General features: G+C 43.1%; 1 pseudogene across 1 annotated transcript in view; it reads right to left on the reverse strand.

Moving 5' to 3' along the window:
• LOC311143311 (aryl hydrocarbon receptor-like) overlaps window positions 1-18,869 on the reverse strand; it is a 52,957-nt pseudogene extending 34,088 nt beyond the window's left edge. Inside the window, exons 1-2 of the transcript XR_014615552.1 lie at window positions 18,413-18,869; window positions 8,309-8,496 (exon numbers count right to left, since the gene is read on the reverse strand). The product of XR_014615552.1 is annotated as an aryl hydrocarbon receptor-like (transcript). The remainder of the gene's footprint in view (window positions 1-8,308; window positions 8,497-18,412) is intronic.
• Window positions 18,870-24,294: the final 5,425 nt, after the last annotated feature.

Raw genomic sequence — 24,294 nt, forward strand, 5'->3', positions numbered from 1 at the left:
GCCTACCTTCAAACTCAGTGCTGCTTTGCTTGACATCATGGGAAAATCAAAAGAAATCAGCCAAGACCTCAGAAAAAATTGTAGACCTCAACATGTCTGGTTCATCCTTGGGAGCAATTTCCAAACGGATGAAGGTACCACGTTCATCTGTACAAACAATAGTACGCAAGTATAAACACCATGGGACCACGCAGCCATCATACCGCTCAGGAAGGAGACGCGTTCTGTCTCCTAGAGATAAACTGATACTTTGGTGCGAAAAGTGCAAATCAATCCCAGAACAACAGCAAAGGACCTTGTGAAGATGCTAGAGGAAATAGGTACAAAAGTATCTATATCCACAGTAAAACGAGTCCTGCATCGACATAACCTGAAAGGCCACTCAGCAAGGAAGAAGCCACTGCTCCAAAACCACCATAAGAAAGCCAGACTACGGTTTGCACTGGTCTGATGAAACAAAAATAGAACTGTTTGGCCATAATGACCATCGTTATGTTTGGAGGAAAAAGGGGGAGCTTGAAAGCCGAAGAACACCATCCCAATCGTGAAGCACAGGGGTGGCAGCATCATGCAGTGGGGGTGCTTTTCTGCAGGAGGGACTGGTGCACTTCACAAAATAGATGGCATCATGAGGAAGGAAAATTATGTGGATATATTGAAGCAACATCTCAAAACATCAGTCAGGAAGTTAAAGCTTGGTCGCAAATGGGTCTTCCAAATGGACAATGACCCCAAGCATACTTCCAAAGTTGTGGCAAAATGGCTTAAGGACAACAAAGTCAAGGTATTGGAGTGGCCATCACAAAGCCCTGACCTCAATCCTATAGAAAATGTGTGGGCAGAACTGAAAAAGCATGTGCGAGCAAGGAGCCTACAAACCTCACTCAGTTACAATAGCTCTGTCAGGAGGAATGGGCCAAAATTCACCCAACTTATTGTGGGAAGCTTGTGGAAGGCTACCCAAAACGTTTGACCCAAGTTAAACAATTTAAAGGCAATGCTACCAAATACTAATTGAGTGTATGTAAACGTCTGACCCACTGGGAATGTGATGAAAGAAATAAAACTGAAATAAATCATTCTTTCTACTATTATTCTGACATTTTACATGCTTAAAATAAAGTGGTGATCCTAACTGACCTAAGACAGGGAAGTTTTACTAGGATTAAATGTCAGGAATTGTGAAAAACTGAGTTTAAATGTATTTGGCTAAGGCGTATGTAAACTTCCGACTTCAACTGTAACAAATCATATTTGATTATTTTTCCCTATTCAACAACAGTGGGTGGTGAATAGGGCTTGAAATGACTGAAATGCTTTCTAAATATATTAACATTCAAATTATAAACGACTTACTATAAGATTTCACCTTTCTTATAACTGTATAATAAATATGATAATATTTAGTGACAGTACAAATTTGGTCCCATTTCATATAACTGACAACCGTCCTCTGAGCAACGCAGAGACACCATTCGGATGTCTGCAGACTCGTTATAACATCAGCTTTACGCACACAGTGATTTTGTCCCTCTGTGACCAAGGGAAAGTGGTCGTGTTTCAATTCTACACAATTATTTAGTATTTTTTCATGTTAAGAGCTCTAAATCCGGCTGAGAGTATCACAGCGAGATTAAACCAGGATTGCTGGATTTGCTCTGTCGCTCAAAGGTAGAGAAAATGTATTCTTTGTCTGCATAGTCCAGAAAATGTGACACTTCACTCCCTATGCAAACCGCTCAAAGTCCCCTAAATAGTGTGTGTGTGTCTCAGTCACCAGATCTCAACCCAATTGAACACTTCTGGGAGATTCTGCTGCGGGGCCTGAGACAGTGTTTTCCACCACCATCAACAAAAAAAACACCAAATGATGGGATTTCTTATGGAAGAATGGTATCCCTCTAATAGAATTCCAGACACTTGTAAAATCCATGCCAAGGCGCATTGAAGCGGTTCTGGCAGCTCGTGGTGGCCCAACGCCCTATTAAGACACTTTATGTTGGTGTTTCCTTTATTTTGGTAGTTACCTGTATATTAGGACCGTATCTATTCAACTTCCTGTAAGCCAAGTGAAAGCCCAGTCCACTTTGGGACAGGGATGTTTTTCCTGTTGAAAACGGGCTCCCAGGAGGGAGAATAGGAGAGGAGGAGGGTGCCGGGGCCGGGGGAGAGGTGAAGGGGAAGCTATGTAACTTTCTGAACCTTGACCTCTGACTCCGAGTGCAGAAAGGAGAGAGGAGGGAAAGGGAGCTGTCTCATGCCTCTAATTCTCCTGCCTCTAATTCTTTTCTAAATCGTAAAATAGCCACTTAGGCATTGAGCATCAAAGAAGTGTAAACAATCAACAAACCAACTGTGTATGAAGCATGTATAGTTATCATCCATTGTCACCTGCTAAAAGTATCAACAACAAAAAAGGCAGGGCAGCGAGAGAGAGAAAGAGAGAGAGAGCGAGAGAGAGCGAGAGAGAGCGAGAGAGAGAAAGGGCATTTCCTCCCTCACAGACACCTTTATCATTCTCCTCTTTATCCACTTTAACAGCGCAGACCAGAATCATCATTCAAACCTTCATAGCTCACCTGTGTAATTAAACATGAATGGAACACAGTTTCTAATGGTTATGAATCACCGGGTCACATGCTTACCCCACGCAAAGGTGAGATAAGAACTTCTCTATGAGAGGGAATATAAATCGTATCTCGTGTGGGAGAGAAAGAGGTGAGAGGGCGGAATGATGTATGAGGAGGAGTCAACTCTCTTTAGGAATGTCATCACCTCTGGTTTGAGATGAGCAGAGCTGTGCTTCGCCTTTCAACACCTTCAAGCCTATCCATTCTTTAAATCAGCAAGCCTTGCACTGTACACAGGGACTTTCCTGAACTAAATAGAGTGAGAGAAGAGATGGATACACTTTAAATAACTAGTTCTAACAGCTTATAAATCTATGGGATGTGAGCTTGTCAATGCTCAGCCCCCTTCAGGACCTCATGTTGGCGCCTATAGGTTGAGGGTTGAGTTATTGAGGATTCACTGAGAATGTGAATAAATAAGTAATTGGTTTTCTAAAGCTTAAACTGCCCATCGACACTCACCAATGGCCAGGGTTATGGTCCTGGCCAGGGTTGAGAGTGTAAGAGGACATGAAGACTGAAAGGATATGGTGGCTGTGCCAGAGGCGCCAAAATAACTGACTCAGCAATTTGTCTGCCAACACTCCGGCTTTGATGTCTGTTAACCCTCAATGGCTGCCATGTTGACGTTGTTGGAGTTGGTTTTTCAATGATGAGTCATCTTATGAGTCACTGGACATTGCTTTGCATCATATAGAACCAAACATTTGGTATGTGACTGTCCCGATCCCAGTCACTCATTGTTAGGTAAAAAATCTGAGTGGCCCTGGACCATATTCAGTATGTTATCATTGCCTACGCTTATGTAAATTCCACCTCTGCTGTGTTCAAAACTCCATTTATCGATATGAGTAAGTGGCAGCCTGTGATGTTTTAAGTAGTCAAATCATTATCCATTTAATTTCTTATTTCTTCTTCTATAATACAGTGGGGGAAAAAAGTATTTAGTCAGCCACCAATTGTGCAAGTTCTCCCACTTAAAAAGATGAGAGAGGCCTGTAATTTTCATCATAGGTACACGTCAACTATGACAGACAAAATGAGGAAAAAATTTCCAGAAAATCCCTTTTTCAGCTGAATGGTTTATAGCCCAGATAAACTGTGCTAAAGAAGTGGGTCATAATCTTGTAGAAATCTAACTTTTTCATATTCATAACGTAGCCTACTCTTCGTCCTCCGTTGCCCTTTTGAATGTGTTTTCCCATTCTGGCACATGGTTAGGGTCTAGCTTTAGGAAATGATCAGTCTGAGAGTGGCCATAAGAGAGTTCTGTAAACCCGATTTCAACTGTGACATCCTACAGTGAGGGAAAAAAGTATTTGATCCCCTGCTGATTTTGTATGTTTGCCCACTGACAAAGACATGATCAGTCTATAATTTAAATGGTAGGTTTACAGTGGGGGAAAAAAGTATTTAGTCAGCCACCAATTGTGCAAGTTCTCCCACTTAAAAATATGAGAGAGGCCTGTAATTTTCATCATAGGTACACGTCAACTATAACAGACAAAATTAGAATTTTTTTTCTCCAGAAAATCACATTGTAGGATTTTTAATGAATTTATTTGCAAATTATGGTGGGGTGGGGGGAGTAGGGCAACGTAACGACTGTTGAGGATGTGCTCTTTCCATTCAATCAGATTCCCAGCATGCCATGCATTCGTAAGCAGCTTTCTCTCGCCGATGTGCCGAGAGCAGTGAAGCATAACTGTCTGTTTCAAGAGTCCTTCCTATCGATTATCATTGCTACAACAAAACAAGGTAAAAAGAGTTAAAGATTTGATGATCCGAAATTCCAAGAAAGAGTTAGAGAGATGAACCACTAAGACATGGTTTCTTTGTCGAGATACAGTACTGGCTCAAGACAGATGCTGATTGGAGTATTTAGCTATAATTTATGTATACTTTTATTTTGTCTCAGGAATCATGTTCTCCATGGCCTGTTTATCTAAGTATTTGTATTGCCATATTCCCTATCACAGTATAATCAAAAACATCCCGTTACAGTGGCTTGCGAAAGTATTCACACTCTTTGGCATTTTTCCTATTTTGTTGCCTTACAACCTGGAATTAAAATGGTTTGTATCATTTGATTTACACAACATGCCTACCACTTTGAAGATGCAAAATAGTTTTATTGTGAAACAAACAACAAATAAGACAAAAAAAAATGAAAACTTGAGCGTGCATAACTATTCACCCCCCCAAAGTCAATACTTTGTAGAGCCACCTTTTGCAGCAATTACAGCTGCAAGTCTCTTGGGGTATGTCTCTATAAGCTTGGCACATCTAGCCACTGGGACTTTTGCCCATTATTCAATGCAAAACTGCTACAGCTCCTTCAAGTTGGATGGGTTCTGCTGGTGTACAGCAATCTTTAAGTCATACCACAGATTCTCAATTGGATTGAGGTCTGGGCTTTGACTAGGCCATTCCAAGACATTTAAATGTTTCCCCTTAAACCACTCAAGTGTTGCTTTAGCATTATGCTTAGGGTCATTGTCCTGCTGGAAGGTGAACTTCCGTCCCAGTCTAAAAACTCTGGAAGACTGAAACAGGTTTCCCTCAAGAATTTCCCTGTATTTAGCGCCATCCATCATTCCTTCAATTCTGACCAGTTACCCAGTCCCTGCCGATGAAAAAACATCCCCACAGCATGATGCTGCCACCACCATGCTTCACTGTGGGGATGGTGTTCTCGGGGTGATGAGAGGTGTTGGGTTTGCCCCAGACATAGTGTTTTCCTTGATTGCCAAACTGCTCAATTTTAGTCTCATCTGAGCAGAGTACCTTCTTCCATATGTTTGGGGAGTCTCCCACATGCCTTTTGGCGAACACCAAACATGTTTGCTTATTTTTTTCTTTAAGCAATGGCTTTTTTCTGGCCACTCTTCCGTAAAGCCCAGCTTTGTGGAGTGTATGGCTTAAAGTGGTCCTATGGACAGATACTCAAATCTCCGCTGTGGAGCTTTGCAGCTCCTTCAGGGTTATCTTTGGTCTCTTTGTTGCCTCTATGATTAATGCCCTCCTTGCCTGGTCTGTGAGTTTTGGTGGGCGGCCCTCTCTTGGCAGGTTTGTTGTGGTGCCATATTCTTTCATTTTTTGATAATGGATTTAATGGTGCTCCGTGGTATGTTCAAAGTTTCTGATATTTTTTTATAACCCAACCCTGATCTGTACTTCTCCACAACTTTGTCCCTGACCTGTTTGGAGAGCTCCTTGGTCTTCATGGTGCCGCTTGCTTGGTGGTGCCCCTTGCTTAGTGGTGTTGCAGACTCTGGGGCCTTTCAGAACAGGTGTATATATACTGAGATCATGTGACACTTAGATTGCACACAGGTGGACTTTATTTAACTAATTATGTGACTTCTGAAGGTAATTGGTTGCACCAGATCTTATTTAGGGGCTTCATAGTAAAGGGGGTGAATATATGCATGCACCACTTTTCCGTTATTTATTTTTTTGAATATTTTGAAACAAGTTATTTTTTTCATTTCACTTCACCAATTTGGACTATTTTGTGTATGTCCATTACATGAAATCCAAATAAAAAACCATTTAAATTACAGGTTGTAATGCAACAAAATAGGAAAAACGCCAAGGGGGATGAATACTTTTGCAAGGCACTGTATGTTGTCTACCAAGTGCAATACTGGCAACACGTTTGTTGTGGTCTGCTTCGAAAGTAAAAATGGCCCCAGAGGCTCCAAACATTTGGGTGACCCAGGTTAGACAAACAGTGTGACGGGGCAGGCCTGGGCACATTTCTACAGACAACAACATCTTGATTTATTCATGTCCGCGCTCTGTGGCTGTCCTGCTGCCAGCCCACTAGGGGAGCACAGACTTTCAACAGTACATAAAAATAGTCACGGAACAAGGAAATACAAGATAGCTATTTCAGATGTGTTTACAAATGGCCCTTGTTCAGGGAAATTAACTGGAATCAGGGCCTAGCGTGCCATAGTAGGATTGTTGTGATTCTGGGAGCCAAAGGAAGGCCTAGTACTGTTGTGTATGCTGTGTTGGAGATTCTAGTGTCATTGTTGTCATGTTGTTATGTCCTGGGTCAGCTGATGCTCTGCTAAATGCTGCAGTCTACTACACAACATTTCCTCTAGCTTTTCCTCCACAAGAGGCTTTAGTTTCTTGCTGCATCTTTGTATTCTCCTTGGGTTATTTTTACACGGACAGAATGTACACGTCACCATTTATTCACTAAGTTCTCTCCTTAACTACTTTGTAATCCGGAGACTGCACTGATCTTTGATGCCATATAAGTTCTTAATTGTCTTTTTGCAATGCTTGACTTGGGATGGAAGAAGTGCAGGAGCTGTCTTTTTCCAAGTCGGACCATTAGACTATGTTCACCGAAATTCATAAATGACATTACACTATAGAGACCTCTGATTATTCACTGATAATGGTTTATACACATTTTCCATGACTTCTCCATGACTTTTAACCACATTTACATGTCTATTATTATCACCTACATGAAAAAGTAAGCATTATTGACACTGCAAAGCTGCTGTGTCTGAACCCATGTAGCCCTACCACCTCCTGCTGTTGTGCCCTTGATCAAGGCACTTAGCCCCCCACATAGAACTGCACTGTTAGTCACATGTTGTGAACATGTGGTCAACCCTCCATCTGGAGAGCTCCTGGGTGTGCAGGCTTTTTCAACGTTACAACCAAATACTTTTGTCTTTATACAGTTATTCCCTCATTCAATAAATCAGGGATCAAATGGATAAGGTAGACTACTTCAAGCAAGATATCTAACTAGACATGTTTATATATAAGGCTAAAATATTCATGTTTTGGGGGAGATCTATGCACAGCAAGTTATTTGTCAATTAGGCTATTCTTAGAATATGTTTTATGTTGTGGCAATTACATGGCTACTGTTTAATAGAGGGGAATCCCAGCTTTCCAACAGTGCAGATATATTTAGGCTCTACAGTGCCGGTGGAAAGGCAACGACAAAATGAATGCTTAGTTAGCTATAGTTAACTAGCGACATAACTGCTACAAGTTATGTTTTGAATTGGTGATCTAGTTAGTCTGTCTGTAATTTTTTTATACCTGCTGCTGAAATGTCGCGCTCTCTCTCCTTGGGCAAGGTCCCACTCGCACTGGCACACATGCAGCACCATAGACATGCACTGAAGGGTAATTCCGATAATGGCTGATATGTCGTTTTTTTATTGATCATATTTAAAAGTGTGCTTTCATGAATTACACTAACAACAATTATTAAACTAATTTCCATGACTTTTGATGACCTTACAAACCATAATTTACAACTTGGAACAGCGCATCATGTCATTCAGGCTGGCACATTTTCAATCTGGTTCAATCTCAAACAGCCTACTGTCACTCACAGATTCACAGACTAGCTGCAAATAAACTTGAACAAAGCGGAATCAGGAAATTAATGCCTACTCTCCATTGCTATTCAATGAAGATCCTGCCTTCATTCCGCTTTGATCAACCTTTTTTGTTTTGGTGTATGAATCTGGGCCAGCGATAGGCTACATTGTTTTTATAGAGGAGCCGGTTCACAATTCCCCAAAAATGTGAAGTGCCGGTACGGGGTTCCGGACAGCTCCGGCCCAAGTCAAGCAATGTCTGTTTGATTAATTTGGTACTTGACTGGTACTTGAACTGACACTCACCTTTGAAGAAGCTCTTGACCTTCAGGTACCCGACGCTGAGGCGGAGCACGGAGAGTTTGTCCAGGCGAGAGCGCACATCCTCAGGGAATGGTAGGAGGCCCGTCAGCCTGTCCAGCTCCCCGTTCAGCCGATCCCGGTGGCGTTTGGAAGGGTTAGACTTGACCACATCTGGAGCAGGGGTTTTCTTGCTGAGGGACAAAGAGACATGATCATTATGGTTAGTTTGTTGTAAAATGCACTGTACTTCATAATGGCCAGTGTACACATCAAACTTTAGACTTTAGCTTAGCTAAAATATGTGTCTATGACATATGTTATTACAGCTAAATGTCATAAGCTTTAAATGCCTGGCAAGAGTGACATCCACTAAAACAGCTTCCTGTGATTAAATAAGAAGCATGAATCATTTAGCAATGGAAACATTTCCTAAAACTGTCATAAGCAGAGGGGAACAGGAACTCTTCAAACTAAATGAACCAAGACTGACTCACTTCAGTCATCCTGGCCAGTAGGCCCTGCCAGAGCATGGCGTCCTCTGAGTTGGGGGTACGATAGGGATGTGCAGTTTGCAAACAATTTGTTCTTTTTGAATGACTTCAATTTGTTTTTCCAAGTGACTCTTTCATTGTAGTTGTTTGTTTGACCTGCTGCTGGCCGTAATGAGTCCTACAGCAGGATCAATACACACTCCCCCGGCTCAGCGGCTTCGGAGACATGCTCCTACCAACAACTGTCTATCATGTGAGCACAGAAAATAGATCATGCTGCAGGCCCCATAGAGAAGAAAAAGGCATATATAGAACTCATAATTGATTGCATGGTGCAATAATGAATGCAATTAATTGATTATTGAATGTTGTCAATGAACACAGCTTTCTACCAAAACATACACAGCCTGCCTCTGCTCAACACTCGAACTTGAGAATGAACTAATCATTTGGGGGGCTTCTGGAGTTCACAAATGATTTTGTTGTGCTAATTTCCCTCGCGCAGTCAAGCAATGGCATTCCACCAAGTCGTTCACAATCTAGTCCGTTTGCGGCCGCAACTAGACCTTGTTTCAAAGGTATCAAGAAATAATCGTATTTGTATGCCTAGCAATCACAAATGTACATTGTTTGAAGAACACTTTCATAATTCTCAGTCACAAATGACAGCTCCAATAAGCCCCCTATGGCAAACAAGATGTCACCCCTCTCCAGGTGCCGCCCATTTTCCCCATTATCCTGTGCATATATACCTGTGTTTTCTGTTTGTCTGTTGCCAGTTGATCTTGTCTCGTCAAGCCTACCAGCGTTTTTCCCGTACTCCTGTTTTCTCTCTAGTCCCTGTTTTCTAGTTTTCCCAGTTTTGACCATTCTGCCTGCCCTGACCCTGAGCCTGCTTGCCGTTCTGTACCTTGTGACACTGCCCTGGATTACTGACCTCTGCCTGACCCTGACCCTGACTGCCGTTCTGTACCTTTCGGACTCTGCTCTGGATTACTGACCTCTGCCTGCCCGTGACCTGTTGCTTGCCTTCGAACTGTCTGCATCTGGGTCTTATCCTGAGGTCTGATAGTACGAACTGGCCATGACTGACCCAGCAGACTCGGATCAGCTAACAAACGCCATCTTCTCCCAAGGAGCCACCATTGGGAGACACGAGGAGTTACTTCGAGGTCTTATGGACGGACTACAGACCTTGGCAGAACGCCATGACTGTACCTTGAATACATTGCTGGAGCAATTACGCAGATTATTTGTGAGGCAGCCAGCCACGACAGTAGCCTCCCAGCCCCCCAGTAACACCACTGTCAGCAATGTGTCTCTCCAGGCCATCCCAGCTTCCCAAGAACCCTGCTTACCTCCTCTGGAACGCTTTGCGGGAGGGTCTGATTCCAGTCCCAATCGCTCGCCCAAGGATCCCACCTTGCCTCCGAGGAACTCCGGAAGTCCCCGGCGTCTACAACCCCGAGAGGATCCGAGGTTACCCAATATCCCCCGAGAGTCTCTGAGGTCTGCCGACTCGCCTTTTTCGGAGCCGATGCAATTCGGCAGAGCTAGGCTGTCTCCAGCCGAACACTTACGCAGACTTAACACCCAGAGTTGTCTGTATTGCGGAACTGCCGGTCATTATGTGTCTATCAATCAATCAATCAATTTTATTTTATATAGCCCTTCTTACATCAGCTAATATCTCGAAGTGCTGTACAGAAACCCAGCCTAAAACCCCAAACAGCTAGTAATGCAGGTGTAGAAGCACGGTGGCTAGGAAAAACTCCCTAGAAAGGCAAAACCTAGGAAGAAACCTAGAGAGGAACCAGGCTATGAGGGGTGGCCAGTCCTCTTCTGGCTGTGCCGGGTGGAGATTATAACAGAACCATGCCAAGATGTTCAAAAATGTTCATAAGTGACAAGCATGGTCAAATAATAATCAGGAATAAATCTCAGTTGGCTTTTCATAGCCGATCATTAGAGTTTAAAACAGCAGGTCTGGGACAGGTAGGGGTTCCATAACCGCAGGCAGAACAGTTTAAACTGGAATAGCAGCAAGGCCAGGCGGACTGGGGATAGCAAGGAGTCACCACGGCCGGTAGTCCCGACGTATGGTCCTAGGGCTCAGGTCTCTCAGTTGGCTTTTCATAGCCGATCATTTAGAGTTGAAAACAGCAGGTCTGGGACAGGTAGGGGTTTCGTAGCCGCAGGCAGAACAGTTGAAACTGGAATAGCAGCAAGGCCAGGCGGACTGGGGGCAGCAGGGTGTCATCATGCCCGGTAGTCCTGACGTATGGTCCTAGGGCTCAGGTTCTCAGAGAGAAAGAGAGAACGAGAGAATTAGAGAGAGCATACTTAAATTCACACAGGACACTGGATAAGACAGGAGAAGTACTCCAGGTATAACCAACTAACCCCAGCCCCCCGACACATAAACTACTGCAGCATAAATACTGGAGGCTGAGACAGGAGCGGTCCGGAGACACTGTGGCCCCATCCGAAGAAACCCCCGGACAGGGCCAAACAGGAAGGATATAACCCCACCCACTCCGCCAAAGCACAGCCCCCGCACCACTAGAGGGATATCCCCAACCACCAACTTACAATCCTGAGACAAGGCCGAGTATAGCCCACAGAGGTCTCCACCACAGCACAAACCAAGGGGGGGGGGGGTCGCCAACCCAGACAGGAAGATCACGTCAGTAACTCAACCCACTCAATTGACGTACCCCTCCCAGGGACGGCATGAAAGAGCACCAGCAGGCCAGTGACTCAGCCCCTGCAACAGGGTTAGAGGCAGAGAACCCCAGTGGAGAGGGGAACCGGCCTGGCAGAGACAGCAAGGGCTGTTCGTTGCTCCAGCCTTTCCGTTCACCTTCACACTCCTGGGCCAGACTACACTCAATCATATGACCTACTGAAGAGATAAGTCTTCAGTAAAGACTTAAAGGTTGAGACCGAGTCTGCGTCTCTCACATGGGTAGGCAGACTGTTCCATAAAAATGGAGATCTATAGGAGAAAGCCCTGCCTCCCGCTGTTTGCTTAGAAATTCTAGGGACAATTAGGAGGCCTGCGTCTTGTGACCGTAGCGTACGTATTGGTATGTACGGCAGGACCAACTCGGAAAGATAGGTAGGAGCAAGCCCATGTAACGCTTTATAGGTTAACAGTAAAACCTTGAAATCAGCCCTTGCCTTAACAGGAAGCCAGTGTAGGGAAGCTAGCACTGGAGTAATATGATCAAATTTCTTGGTTCTAGTCAGGATTCTAGCAGCCGTATTTAGCACTAACTGAAGTTTATTTAGTGCTTTATCCGGGTAGCCGGAAAATAGAGCATTGCAGTAGTCTAATCTAGAAGTAACAAATGCATGGATTAATTTTTCTGCATCATTTTTGGACAGAAAATTTCTGATTTTTGCAATGTTACGTAGATGGAAAAAAGCTGTCCTTGAAACAGTCTTGATATGTTCGTCAAAAGAGAGATCAGGGTCAAGAGTAACGCCTAGGTCCTTCACAGTTTTATTTGAGACGACTTTACAACCATTCGAGTGCTTCGAGTGCTCCGTGGGTTATCAGCCCCCACTCTTCCTGGAGCAAGAGGAAGAGGTCAACATGCCCAGATGTTCGTTCGCCGCTGTCGGCGTACCTGGAAGAGAGCTCGGTCCAGATGCTCTTCTCAAGACCACTTCCAGGTATCGTCGACAGGTGGACCGCCACTGGACCCCGGCTCCCCGCTATCGTCTTGGGCAGAGGGTATGGCTGTCCACTCGGGATCTGCCCCTCCAGGTAGAGTCCCGCAAACTTTCCCCCCGTTTCATCGGCCCTTTCCCCATTTCCAAGATCCTTAACCCCTCTGCTGTTCGTCTTCTGTTGCCCCGCACCCTCAGTATACATCCCACATTTCATATATCAAGGATTAAACCTCTGTCTCACAGCCCTCTGTCTCCTCTTTCCAGGTCTGACCTCTGCCTGACCCTGAGCCTGCCTGCCGTTCTGTACCTTTCGGACTCTGCTCTGGATTACTGACCTCTGCCTGCCATTGACCTGTTGCTTGCCTGCCCCTGTTGTTGTAATAAACTTTTGTTACTTCGAACTGTCTGCATCTGGGTCTTATCCTGAGGTCTGATACTAGAGGCTTGTAGAATCATGATTCTTTCAAGTTTTTAGTTCATAGTTTGCCAGTAGGGGGTCCTGCGTGCACTGGGCATTACTGAATCAAATGAACGAATTAACTTTTTTTGACTGAATGAGTTGAATAGATCAGAGTCAGTAAAAACAGCCAAACTTCCCATTACTGGTGTATGACACAAGCTAATAAAAACATGAACAGTATTGAAACCCACTGAACATTGTGGTACGCCACTCTAGCCCGAACGCAGGAAAGACGATGCAACTCATAAACGTGACTAATAAACATAGTGAAGCACACTGCTTTCTATGTGAGTCATCATGCATCATTAGCCAACTAAGATAGGAGTCAGACGAAACAATCGCAGCGCCTGAGGCCAGAGGGATGGCCTGCTTTAAGTAACAAAGCGTAGAACACCCTACAGTGCAGCTGGTAGCATGCAATATACAAGTATCACTCCTCTCTACAGTTTCTCCAAGACTAAATGTTCTGCAATGCAAAAAGCCTGTATAGTGGAAAAATTACAATTAACAAAGATGGACAGTTGTTAATGTCTACAAACGTTCACATCTATAGAATAAACACAATGCAACCTTGAGGCCTTAAATGTGCAATTTTCCTAATTTCCACTGTGTCAAAACCGAGTATTTTTCGCCACATCAGAGGCTACTCATGGTCTTTGTTTGTTTTGTTGAGCTCATGTGCTAATATCACTTCAGGGGCAACTGGGTGATGAAGTCTTGGGACCACCATTGTTGAAGGCCAAAGTGAAGTTTACGAGACTTGGTGGAGACACATTGCAAATCAGAAACACATGCTCAGGCTCAAGCCAAGCCTGCTGGGACTGGAAGAGAGGGAGGGAGGGGGATGACACATACCCCAAACCCAAATCATGGGAGTCAGGAGGCTACAACTCCCCTCACACCTGCTGGAGCAAAAGTGGACGACTTCAGTACACTATTAAACTTTTTAAAATGTGGGTTAAGGGTTGGGGGAGTGGCAGCTGCTATTTATCTCAAGGGCATTGTTCAAACAGCGTCTGTAAGACATACTGTAACAGTAAGACAATTAATTATCAGGGGACAAAAAGCATATTCACACCAACTGGAGAAAAAACATGATAAGGGGGCCATATAAGGTTTTAATCAATTTCAATACAACAGTCCAACTCAACTCAACACAAGACCCAACCCAATCTAGTGTAGGCTAGTGAACAGCAGGAGATAATAGCTGCTGGTCAAGTTCAACAACCACACATCCTCCCTCCTCCCAAATGCAAGGGTTCCACCTTCCTCCCAGAGCTGTTTCTGCCATACTTTGTGTGACTTTCCCATTACAGAAACTGCAGATGATCATAGGCATAGTTTTTTTCCCTCTTCCCTATTGAATTGCAGGGAATAGAGCCATAACTCAATTCCCGGCCTTAGACCCAAGCAATACCTTCCCAGAAATAGAGCAAGACTGACCTCACTTTTAAAAAATGCCTGCGAAGACAAAAGCCAGTATTCAGACCCCATTTTTTCCACCTTCGGTTGCAGTGCATCATGGGGCTCCATTCACAGACATCAGGGCAGTCATTGTTAGAGTTAGAGCAAACTATCTCATCTCACTCCCCCTCTATCAGGGATAGCCTATTTAAAGTGCAAAAAGACATGGGCTGGCTGGACCCAAAGACTCTTCACTCCGATTCAAAGGGAATCATGTTGCACTGAGTACGTTGTAATGCAATCGGCATGCTTTTGTCTGCTCAAAGTGGGTGGTTTGGGGATCATGAAAGTATTTTGAACAGGCCGAGAATACATCTACAAATGTGTAGGATACACCCACAACTACAATCATGCAATCAGATCTAACAACTTTGAAACCATGGACTTATTCAGCCACATGGTGGACTGAAGTGAACAAACACTCAAACAGCACACGGCATTTAGCACAAATGGCTACTGAAACACCCTACTGAAGGATAGCCTACTACACTACCAGAAACACTGAAGGAAAGGCTACACACACAGAGAGCTACTTTATTTCACAATATCCACTCTCTGATGTCTTCCTTCCTTTTCTCTGTTCCTGAGGTGCTCTGAACATTCCTTCCACCTGAGCTCTGTTAGTTGCGGATGAAAATGAATTGATCTGCTTCCTCTGCTCCGGCTCCACAACAATGTACCTTATGGACTCCCCACTTCCAGTTGCCTTGTAGCCAGCCTGGAAGGTATCTCTCCTGGGCAAGGGAACTGTATGAGTCCCCCTCCCCACAAACCCCCAGGGAGCTGCAGTCTGATCAGCTGATCCCTACCACTAGAAAGACAGATGGCTGCTGCCTATCCGAAAAATAAAGACTGGCTATGAAGACTGGTATCACCATGGTATTACCATCACTGTTAATCTGTTTAAAGAAACTGTTTCTTGTCTCGAAATAAAACCCATTCCCCAGATCAGGCTGGGCAACGTAAAAGAGACAATGCAGAGTTATTAAGCATTATTTAAGGTTGAAAGTAGAGTGTGTTTTTTGTTTTCTTCACATAAACAACAGTTGCACACTCGGGTACATTATTAATCTACAAGTTTGTTAAAATCTGTCTTTGGTCTGACATGTAGGCTGCAGTTAGAATAAACAGATCCTAATGCATTTCTTTTGTGGCCAAAGTTCAGCTGAGAACAGTGACTTGATGTATACAGTTGAGACTGTTGTAGATATGAGACAACCATAGAACAATAAGCCACTATGTTGTTGTGCAGAAGGTTTGTTTTGGCTTTCTGCCTCACCTCTATCAGCTAGATTGTGTGCACACACACACACACACACACACCTACCTTTCCCCCATTGTTAGCTAGTAGAGACATACTAATCCCCCTACCTCACTGTTGGCCAACAATAATGTTGACACCAGCAGAACATGGTAAGCACTCTCATAATAAGCTTTTTGTCGCTTTCTGAAACGTATTAACAACTCTAACACCATACAAATCTACTTATGAAGAGTGTGCTCTGACAAAAAATGAAACATTCAATAATACCTTATATCTTAACCATCTGTAACTCTCTCACACTCACAAACAGACACAAACACACACATGCTACTTAAGCTACCATGCAAACACCCAAACACACAACTCACACACACACCTTCCCAAAGGGACCCTTAGGTAATAATTAAGCCATATTTTCACACAGTGGGCTCTGGGAGTAATCACAACCTGATGTAGAAATGTCTCAGATATATACACTACCGTTCAAAAGTTTGGGGTCACTTAGAAACGTCCTTGTTTTCTTTCAGCTGCCAGTTGAGGACCTGTGAGGCGTCTGTTTCTCAAACTAGACACTCTAATGTATTTGTCCTCTTGCTCAGTTGTGCACCGGGCCTCCCACTACTCTTTATATTCTGGTTAGAGCCAGTTTGTGCTGTTCTGTGAAGGGAGTAGTACACAGAGTTGTACGAGATCTTCAGTTTCTTGGCAATGTCTCGCATGGAATAGCCTTCATTTCTCAGAACAAGAATAGACTGACGAGTTTCAGAAGAAAGTTATTTGTTTCTGGCCATTTTGAGCCTGTAATCAAACCCACAATTGCTGATGCTCCAGATACTCAACTAGTCTCAAGAAGGCCAGTTGTATTGCTTCTTTAATCAGCACAACATTTTTCAGCTGTGCTAACATAATTGCAAAAGGGTTTTCTAATGATCAATTAGCCTTTTAAAATGATAAACTTGGATTAGCAAACACAATGTGCCATTGGAACATAGGACTGATGGTTGCTGATAATGGGCCTCTGTACGCCTATGTAGATATTCCATTTAAAAAATCAGCCGTTTCCAGCTACAATAGCCATTTACAACATTAACAATGTCTACACTGTATTTCTGATTAATTTGATTATTATTTTAATGGACAATAAAAATGCATTTCTTTCAAAAACAAGGACATTTCTAAGTGACCCCAAACTTTTGAACGGTAGTGTATGTACTTGAAAATGTATCAATTGACCAATTTGGCACATTTGGGCAGACTTGATAAGAAATAGTCCAGTATTGCAATGCTTCACTGGATCAATCTGAAACTTTGGACACACACTGCTATCTAAACTGCGCCTAAACTGCAATATTATATTGTGGCCTTTCTCTTGCATTTCAAAGATGATGGAACAAAAAAAAAAAATAGAAAACACATGTTTTTTTGTTTGTTTAATCTTTTACCAGATCTAATATGTTATATTCTCCTACATTAATTTCACATTTCCACAAACTTCTAAGTGTTTCCTTTCAAATGGTATCAAGAATATGCATATCCTTGCTTCAGGTCCTGAGCTACAGGCAGTTCGATTTGGGTATGTCATTTTAGGCGAAAACGATCCTTAAGAGGTTACATTTTATTTAATGATATATTATAGTAAGCACATACTTATCTAGGTGTTATTAATTATTAATGTATGTGAAACATTCTCAATACTTTGTTGGAATCATTTTTTTTTTAATAGTGGAAACAGTGGAAAAGTCATATCATAGCATAGTAGTAGCCTACAACAAATACAAACGCATTGCACAGCTTTAATTTTCCATAAAGGAAAAAGTGTTTTTCCCAGCCAAGCTATTAGTAAATCTTACTTAGTGGCGAAAAACTGCATTACAAAACATATGTTTATTTTGTAACTAGGTTGTGTAATAACAGTGCATGTCATAAAATATGCTTAAGTGAAAAAAGTAGGAAAGACTTAGAAGTGTGTTCCCATAATGAGAAGAAACCGTATATCAGATTACAATAACATACCTCAGGCAAACGATCCCCCCGCGCACCCCGCCCTCCTTTAAGCATCGCGTGAGAGCGCAGCCGACTCTCAAACTTGATTGTGATTAATGCAAGAGTACTATTTCCATGCCAGACCAAAACTATACACGAAGAGAGATTCTTAAGGTGACCCGGTGAACACTAAATGGAGGAACAAGAACTTCTGGTCAGGCACAAACTAACAGCTACACATCAACACAGCACACATGCAATATTACGAGATTTGCGTGCGTAAACGTGAGACTTTATCCACGGTCTGTGCAGAAAGAAAGCCAGTTACTCCAGAAGAAAGAGTAGAACACTAGCAATAGACCAACACTAATAACCATTTATGAAGAAAATAATCCAACAGCACGAAGTGAATGATTGTATTTAGTTGCATGGATAAATAGGCAATGTATAGCCTAAACATAATGAATTATATCTCACCTGGCTATTGAATAGGCTATTGAATGGGCTGTTATTGAAATTACATCGAATGAGATTTAAATAACTCACTTGACATTATAATGTGTGTAATTATATGTGCATTAGCCTATTCGTGACTAATTGCATTATGAAATGTCAATATCTTTGTTATATATGGTCGGGCAAAGACATGAAGTACATTTTAAAATCATACGCGATTCTGTAGACTATCTAGCTCATGCAAGACCAAAATCGAACTTCCCAAAACATTTACTGTCAGGTCAAACATGTTTAAATTATATCCTTACGTTTTCTGAACCGGCTTCTTCCGCTTTTTGACAGCATAGACTCCAGCGTTACTCAACATGGTGACGCTTCTGCTGTAAATCGGCTACAAAATGTTTTTTTTTAAACACCAACAAAATAACATTCACTGTCTTCCTCACAGACAGTTCTCAAATTAACAAGGGAAGTTAATATCCAGACATGAGTGAATCCCTTCAAAGTCAGAGGTCTCTCTGTAACGCAGATCCCCGCAACGCGACATAAACAAACCCAAGCCGTCAAAATCGACAGTGTTAGATGTGCGGTGGAAATCCAGAAGTGTTTGGGGGATTAAGCAACTTCAGGAAAATTCCCCCGCGTGAATAGCTTAATATGTGCGTGATCCTGCTCTTTTTCCGGGAGAAGTCTCCAGACCCCCAAACAAACAATAAAATACTTATTCTAAAGGGGTAGATTTAGCCGTAACCCAACCCTTAGAACAGTTTCGGAGCTGCCCTCTTGTTTTTGGCATGGGGCGTTTTCAGGAAATCATATACCTACGGTCAGAGCACTTTTAAGGTGGACCAGAATAGAAGTGGAGAGCCGAGAGCAGTAGAAACAGAGCGCAAAAGCACTCCCTCCGTTTGTCGCGTGCATTAAATCGATTATAAACTCATCCATTTTCCTTTGGAAGTCATGTGCAGTAGAATCAGTAAACATTTACATTTACAAGTAATGTTATTAAATAATGTTAGTAACTACAGAGTTATAAGAACTGTATTTCCATATGACATGCAGAAATAATATAATCATATAGGCCAATGCTTGTCATATAGGCCAACAGGAGTTACACTGTAACGGAAAACTGTAAATTATACAGTAAATCATCAGTAAAATACTCTGAAATGTTTACTGTAGCATACTATAAATTATGGTGCATTATGGGAAAATGTGGGAAAGGAAATAATTGCTATATTTCGAATGGTACTGTAATTTCACCCAACAGAATACAGTACAGTACCGTATATTTGGAGTGCCAAAAACCTTTTGCCACAAGTGGGTGCATGGTATTGTTGTTTCTGGCTCATTAACATATTTTGAGGCTTGCCTTGTAAGAGGCTATATTTGTTGCACCAATGGGTGAGAATGCTGTACCTGACTCCTATGTGGTTATAGTGCCCCATCAGTTTTAAATGTATAGGGGACAGATTGGAATGGAAGCAAGTCTTAAACCTTAAATTGTTGAGCATTTTGCCATGTCCTCTCTGTTTTGCCCTGTAGTCGCTGCTAGTTTGGAAGCCTTTGTTAAGGCCTTTAGAAGTGCAAGTGATATAAAACACCAAATATTCAATAATATGCTGTAATGTTTGTAAACACTTTACCTAGCAGACAACCTGCTTGCACCAGTCCCTTGTAATTACAGTAAAATACTGTGAAATACAAACCCATCTCCTTAATGAATTTCATTCATCCATTAATTCATTCCGATTACGGTAGCATAAACTTTTTTTTAACAGTAAAATGCAGTCAATTTTACGGTATTGTACTGTGTGTCATTACACAGTACTTGCTTTGATACCATATTTATATTGCAGTAGGTATACTGTAATATGAAATAGAGAATTTTACTTGTCACCGAGCTGACTGTAAGCTACTGTCAAATTCACAGTAACGTCTTTACAGTGTACTGTATGCAGGTACTCCAACTCAACATCATCATGGGTGACACGTCTGGCTAGGGGGAACCATAGCTTAGCTGGTAGAGTTCTTACAGATGTTTTGGATGGATCTGTGCCTGCATTAGTGAAAGAAAAGTAGTAATGGTTTAATAGTACAATATCATGGTAATAATAAAGTAATAGCCTACTAATTTAATGTCAATACATTTATTTCTGACAATAATGGGCTGACATTTGCAGCACGCTTTCAAGCATTAGGTTGGTGCAAGCCTCACTCATTTAATGACAAAAGCCTGGCGAGTGAGAGAGATTGATAAAAAGTTGAACTTAGCCCCATTCAGAGCCCTGATGGCTGTCTATATGTTGTAGAGCATATAGCCCATATCTCCACACATCACCAAACCTCACTGACAGTCAGAAGCTGTGCGTGTGGCACCCAGAGAAAGCGTTTCACACTCCAAGCACTCCCTGTGGCCCTCTGTAAACAGCATGTTTATCTAGAAAACCCTGTGACACTTCCTCATGGCAACCATCTGTCACCATGCTCCCGTCCTGTGCCCGAAGTATGCCAGTAATTCAGACAGGAACTCCATTCTCCTCCCTCTCTATCAGTAAAAGTAAGCTACCATTGCCTTTTACAAACAAAAGACGAACATACATTGCTCAACATCCGCAGCATGGTCTCATACAGATGTAGGATCTTAATTTGATCATCACCCTGTTGCAGGAGAACCTCCCTGCAATGCAGGACATTTTAAACATTAAGTGTATTTGAGATTTAAAATGGCTTCTGATGTTAATAACTTCCAGTTAAACATTTCAGACATGATTTTCCCGTAAGAACAATGTATCAACTCTTACAAAAATGTCCATTATAATCCACATAATAATTAACATTTTCCTGATGTAGCAAACTGGCTCAAATTAAGGTCCGACATATGTACACTTATGATCTCATGATCACGTACACACCGGCTCTGACGCTCGTCGGATGTGGCAGGGCTTGCAAACTATTATGGACTACAAAGAGAAACCCAGGCGTGAACTGCCCAGAGCCTACCAGACGGGCTAAATGCCTTTTATGCTCGCTTCGAAGCAAGCAACATTGAAGCATGCATGAGAGCACCAGCTGTTCGACTGTGTGATCACGCTAGCCGTGGCCGATGTGAGCAAGACCTTTAAACAGGTCAACATTCACAAGGCCGTGGGGCCAGACAGATTACCAGGACGTGTACTCAGAGCATGCGAGGACCAACTGGCAAGTGTCTTCACTGACATTTTCAACCTCTCCCTGACCGAGTCTGTAATACCTACATGTTTCAAGCAGACCACCATAGTCCCTATGCCCAAGAAAGCAAAGGTAACCTGCCTAAATGACTACCTTCCCTTAGCACTCACGTCGGTAGCCATGAAGTGTTTTGAAAGGCTGGTCATGGCTCACATCAACACCATCATCCTGGAAACCCTAGACCCACTCCAATTCGCATACCGCCCCACCAGATCCACAGATGACGCAATCTCAATCACACTCCACACTGCCCTTTCCCACCTGGACAGAAGGAACATTTATGTGAGAATGCTGTTCATTGACTACAGCACAGCGTTCAACACCATAGTGCCCACAAAGCTCATCACTAAGCTAAGGACCCTGGGATTAAACACCTCCCTCTGCAACTGGATCCTGGACTTCCTGATGGGCCGTCCCCAGGTGGTAAGGGTAGACAACAACACATCTGCCACGCTGATCCTCAACACGGGGGCCCCTCAGGGTTGCGTGCTTAGTCCCCTCCTGTACTCCCTGTTCACCTACGACTGCGTGGCCAAGCATGACTCCAGCACCATCATTAAGTTTGCTGACGACACAACAGAGGTAGGCCTGATCACCGACAACGGTGAGACAGCCTACAGGGAGGAGGTCAGAAACCTGGCAGTGTGGTGCCAGGACAACAACCTCTCCCTCAACATGAGCAAGACAAGAAGCTGATTGTGGACTACAGGAAAAGAAGGTCCGAACACGCCCCCATTCACATTGACGGGGCTGTTGTGGAGTGGGTCGAGAGATTCAAGTTCCTTGGTGTCCACATCACCAACAAACTATCATGGTCCAAACACACCAAGACAGTCGTGAAGAAGGCACGACAATGCCTTTTCCCTCTCAGGAGACTGAAAAGATTTTGCATGGGTCCCCAGATATTCCAAAAGTTATACAGCTGCACCATCGAGAGCATCCTGACCGGTTGCATCACCGCCTGGTATGGCAACTGCTCGGCATCCGACCGTAAGGTGCTACAGACGGTAGTGCGTATGGCCAAGTACATCACTGGGGCCAAGCTTCCTGCCATCCAGGACCTCTATACTAGGCAGTATATGGCCACCCGGACTATTTACATTGATATAGCCTCATTATTGATATTTTAGTGTGTTACTTTCTATTTTATTTTTTACTTTAGTTTATTTAGTAAATATTTTCTTAACTCTATTTCTTAAACTGCATTGTTGGTTGTAAGTAAGCGTTTCACGGTAAGGTCTACACCTGTTGTATTCGGCGCATGTGACAAATACAATTTGATTTGATTTGATTTGATCTACTACACAGGGCCGTGATTGAGAGGTGCTGTAGGTGTATGTATAGGGTATCTGCCATGTCTCTATCATTGGGAGAGGATACATTCTGCCCTAGGGCCATGTAAATCACTTCCCTAACAACCAAACAAATAGTAAAGGGAGAGAAAAAAAAAGGCTGAGTATTTGTGGACGTGGTAAAAGTCGCGACGTTCCAACAGTGACCTGCTTTTCAAGTCTGGCTTCTCTATTACTTGTACAGGCCCATTACCTATTACCTGTAACCAACCACACATTCATACACTCGCTGTAAGCTATCATTACAGAACATCACAGGGCGGTGGGAAATGACTGTATTAAACACAACCGTGAGAGTTGTAGCATAAACGAGGGAGGGAGTGTGTTTGTGTGTGCCTTTGTCAAATTTTATTTTTCCAACATGTATTATTTTGTCAAACTCCTGTTGCCATAATGATGCAAGCAGGCCAACCTAGCTTTGTGCTCTGCTCTACAGTGGGCTAGCCAGCCAGCCAGCCAGCCTTCCTCACATTTCAGCAGCAGTCCGGTGGTAATGATAGTTTTCCTTGTGCAGTAGAATAACAATTCAGACAAAGTGCAATTCAGACCGTGGGAGCTGAGGAACATGGTTGCTGTCCTCGCCACATAATTCCGACCGTGGTGGTGGAGAGGCCCATCATGCAGCTGTTCCCATGAGATTAATTTATTATGTGTGTTTGTTTATGTGGCCATGATGCATTCCTGGGTGACAGTCACCGGTGAAGGGCAATAGACACCGTGGCAAGATGTCTTTATAGATAGATTTGGTCTGAAGGCAAAGCTACATGTTTAACTGGCTGAGTTTTTGTGGGCATGCAAACAACCTCTCTCACTATATTTTATTGCCCTGCCATTTTTAGCTGCAACAGTTACCACCGTTCTCTGTTGTTGTTACTGACAATATTTATAAAGTACTGTACATCTAACATATATATTATCCATACTATTTTTAAGCACAGCAATGTTTAGTGCTGTATCTCGTAGTCAAAATGGGAGGCTACTTTACAAGGTTTATTTAAGTTTGAGTTGGTAGCTTTGTGATGGGTGAGTTGAAGGTGTCAGGTGCAGGTGAATAAATCACAGAATAACAGGATTTATTCTGGAAAACAGTTACGCAGTAATGCGTCAAAACAGTCCAGTGCGCAAAACAGGCGCACTGGAACGAACAAGGCACACAGGGAAAATAACCTGGCGATACAAAATACAAGGCGCTCCACCGAGCTTCACTATCCTCACAATAAACAGTCACACACAAAGACAAGGGGGCAGAGGGAACACTTATACAGGTACTTGACGGAAACATGGATTACCACAGAAAACACTGCTACTCCTACTGCTCTCTACCCCGAGAGCATCTGGTCAGCAGGGTGGTGGCACAGGAATCCTCATCTCTCCCAAGTGGACATTCTCTCTTTCTCCCCTGACCCATCTGTCTATCTCCTCATTTGAATTCCATGCTGTCACAGTCACTAGCCCATTCAAGCTTAACATCCTTATCATTTATCGCCCTCCAGGTTCCCTTGGAGAGTTCATCAATGAGATTGATGCCTTGATAAGTTCCTTTCCTGAGGATGGCTCACCCCTCACAGTTCTGGGTGACTTTAACCTCCCTATGTCTACCTTTGACT

The sequence above is a fragment of the Coregonus lavaretus genome, assembly GCF_964263955.1.
Source record: "Coregonus lavaretus genome assembly, chromosome: 16".
NCBI lineage: Eukaryota > Metazoa > Chordata > Actinopteri > Salmoniformes > Salmonidae > Coregonus > Coregonus lavaretus.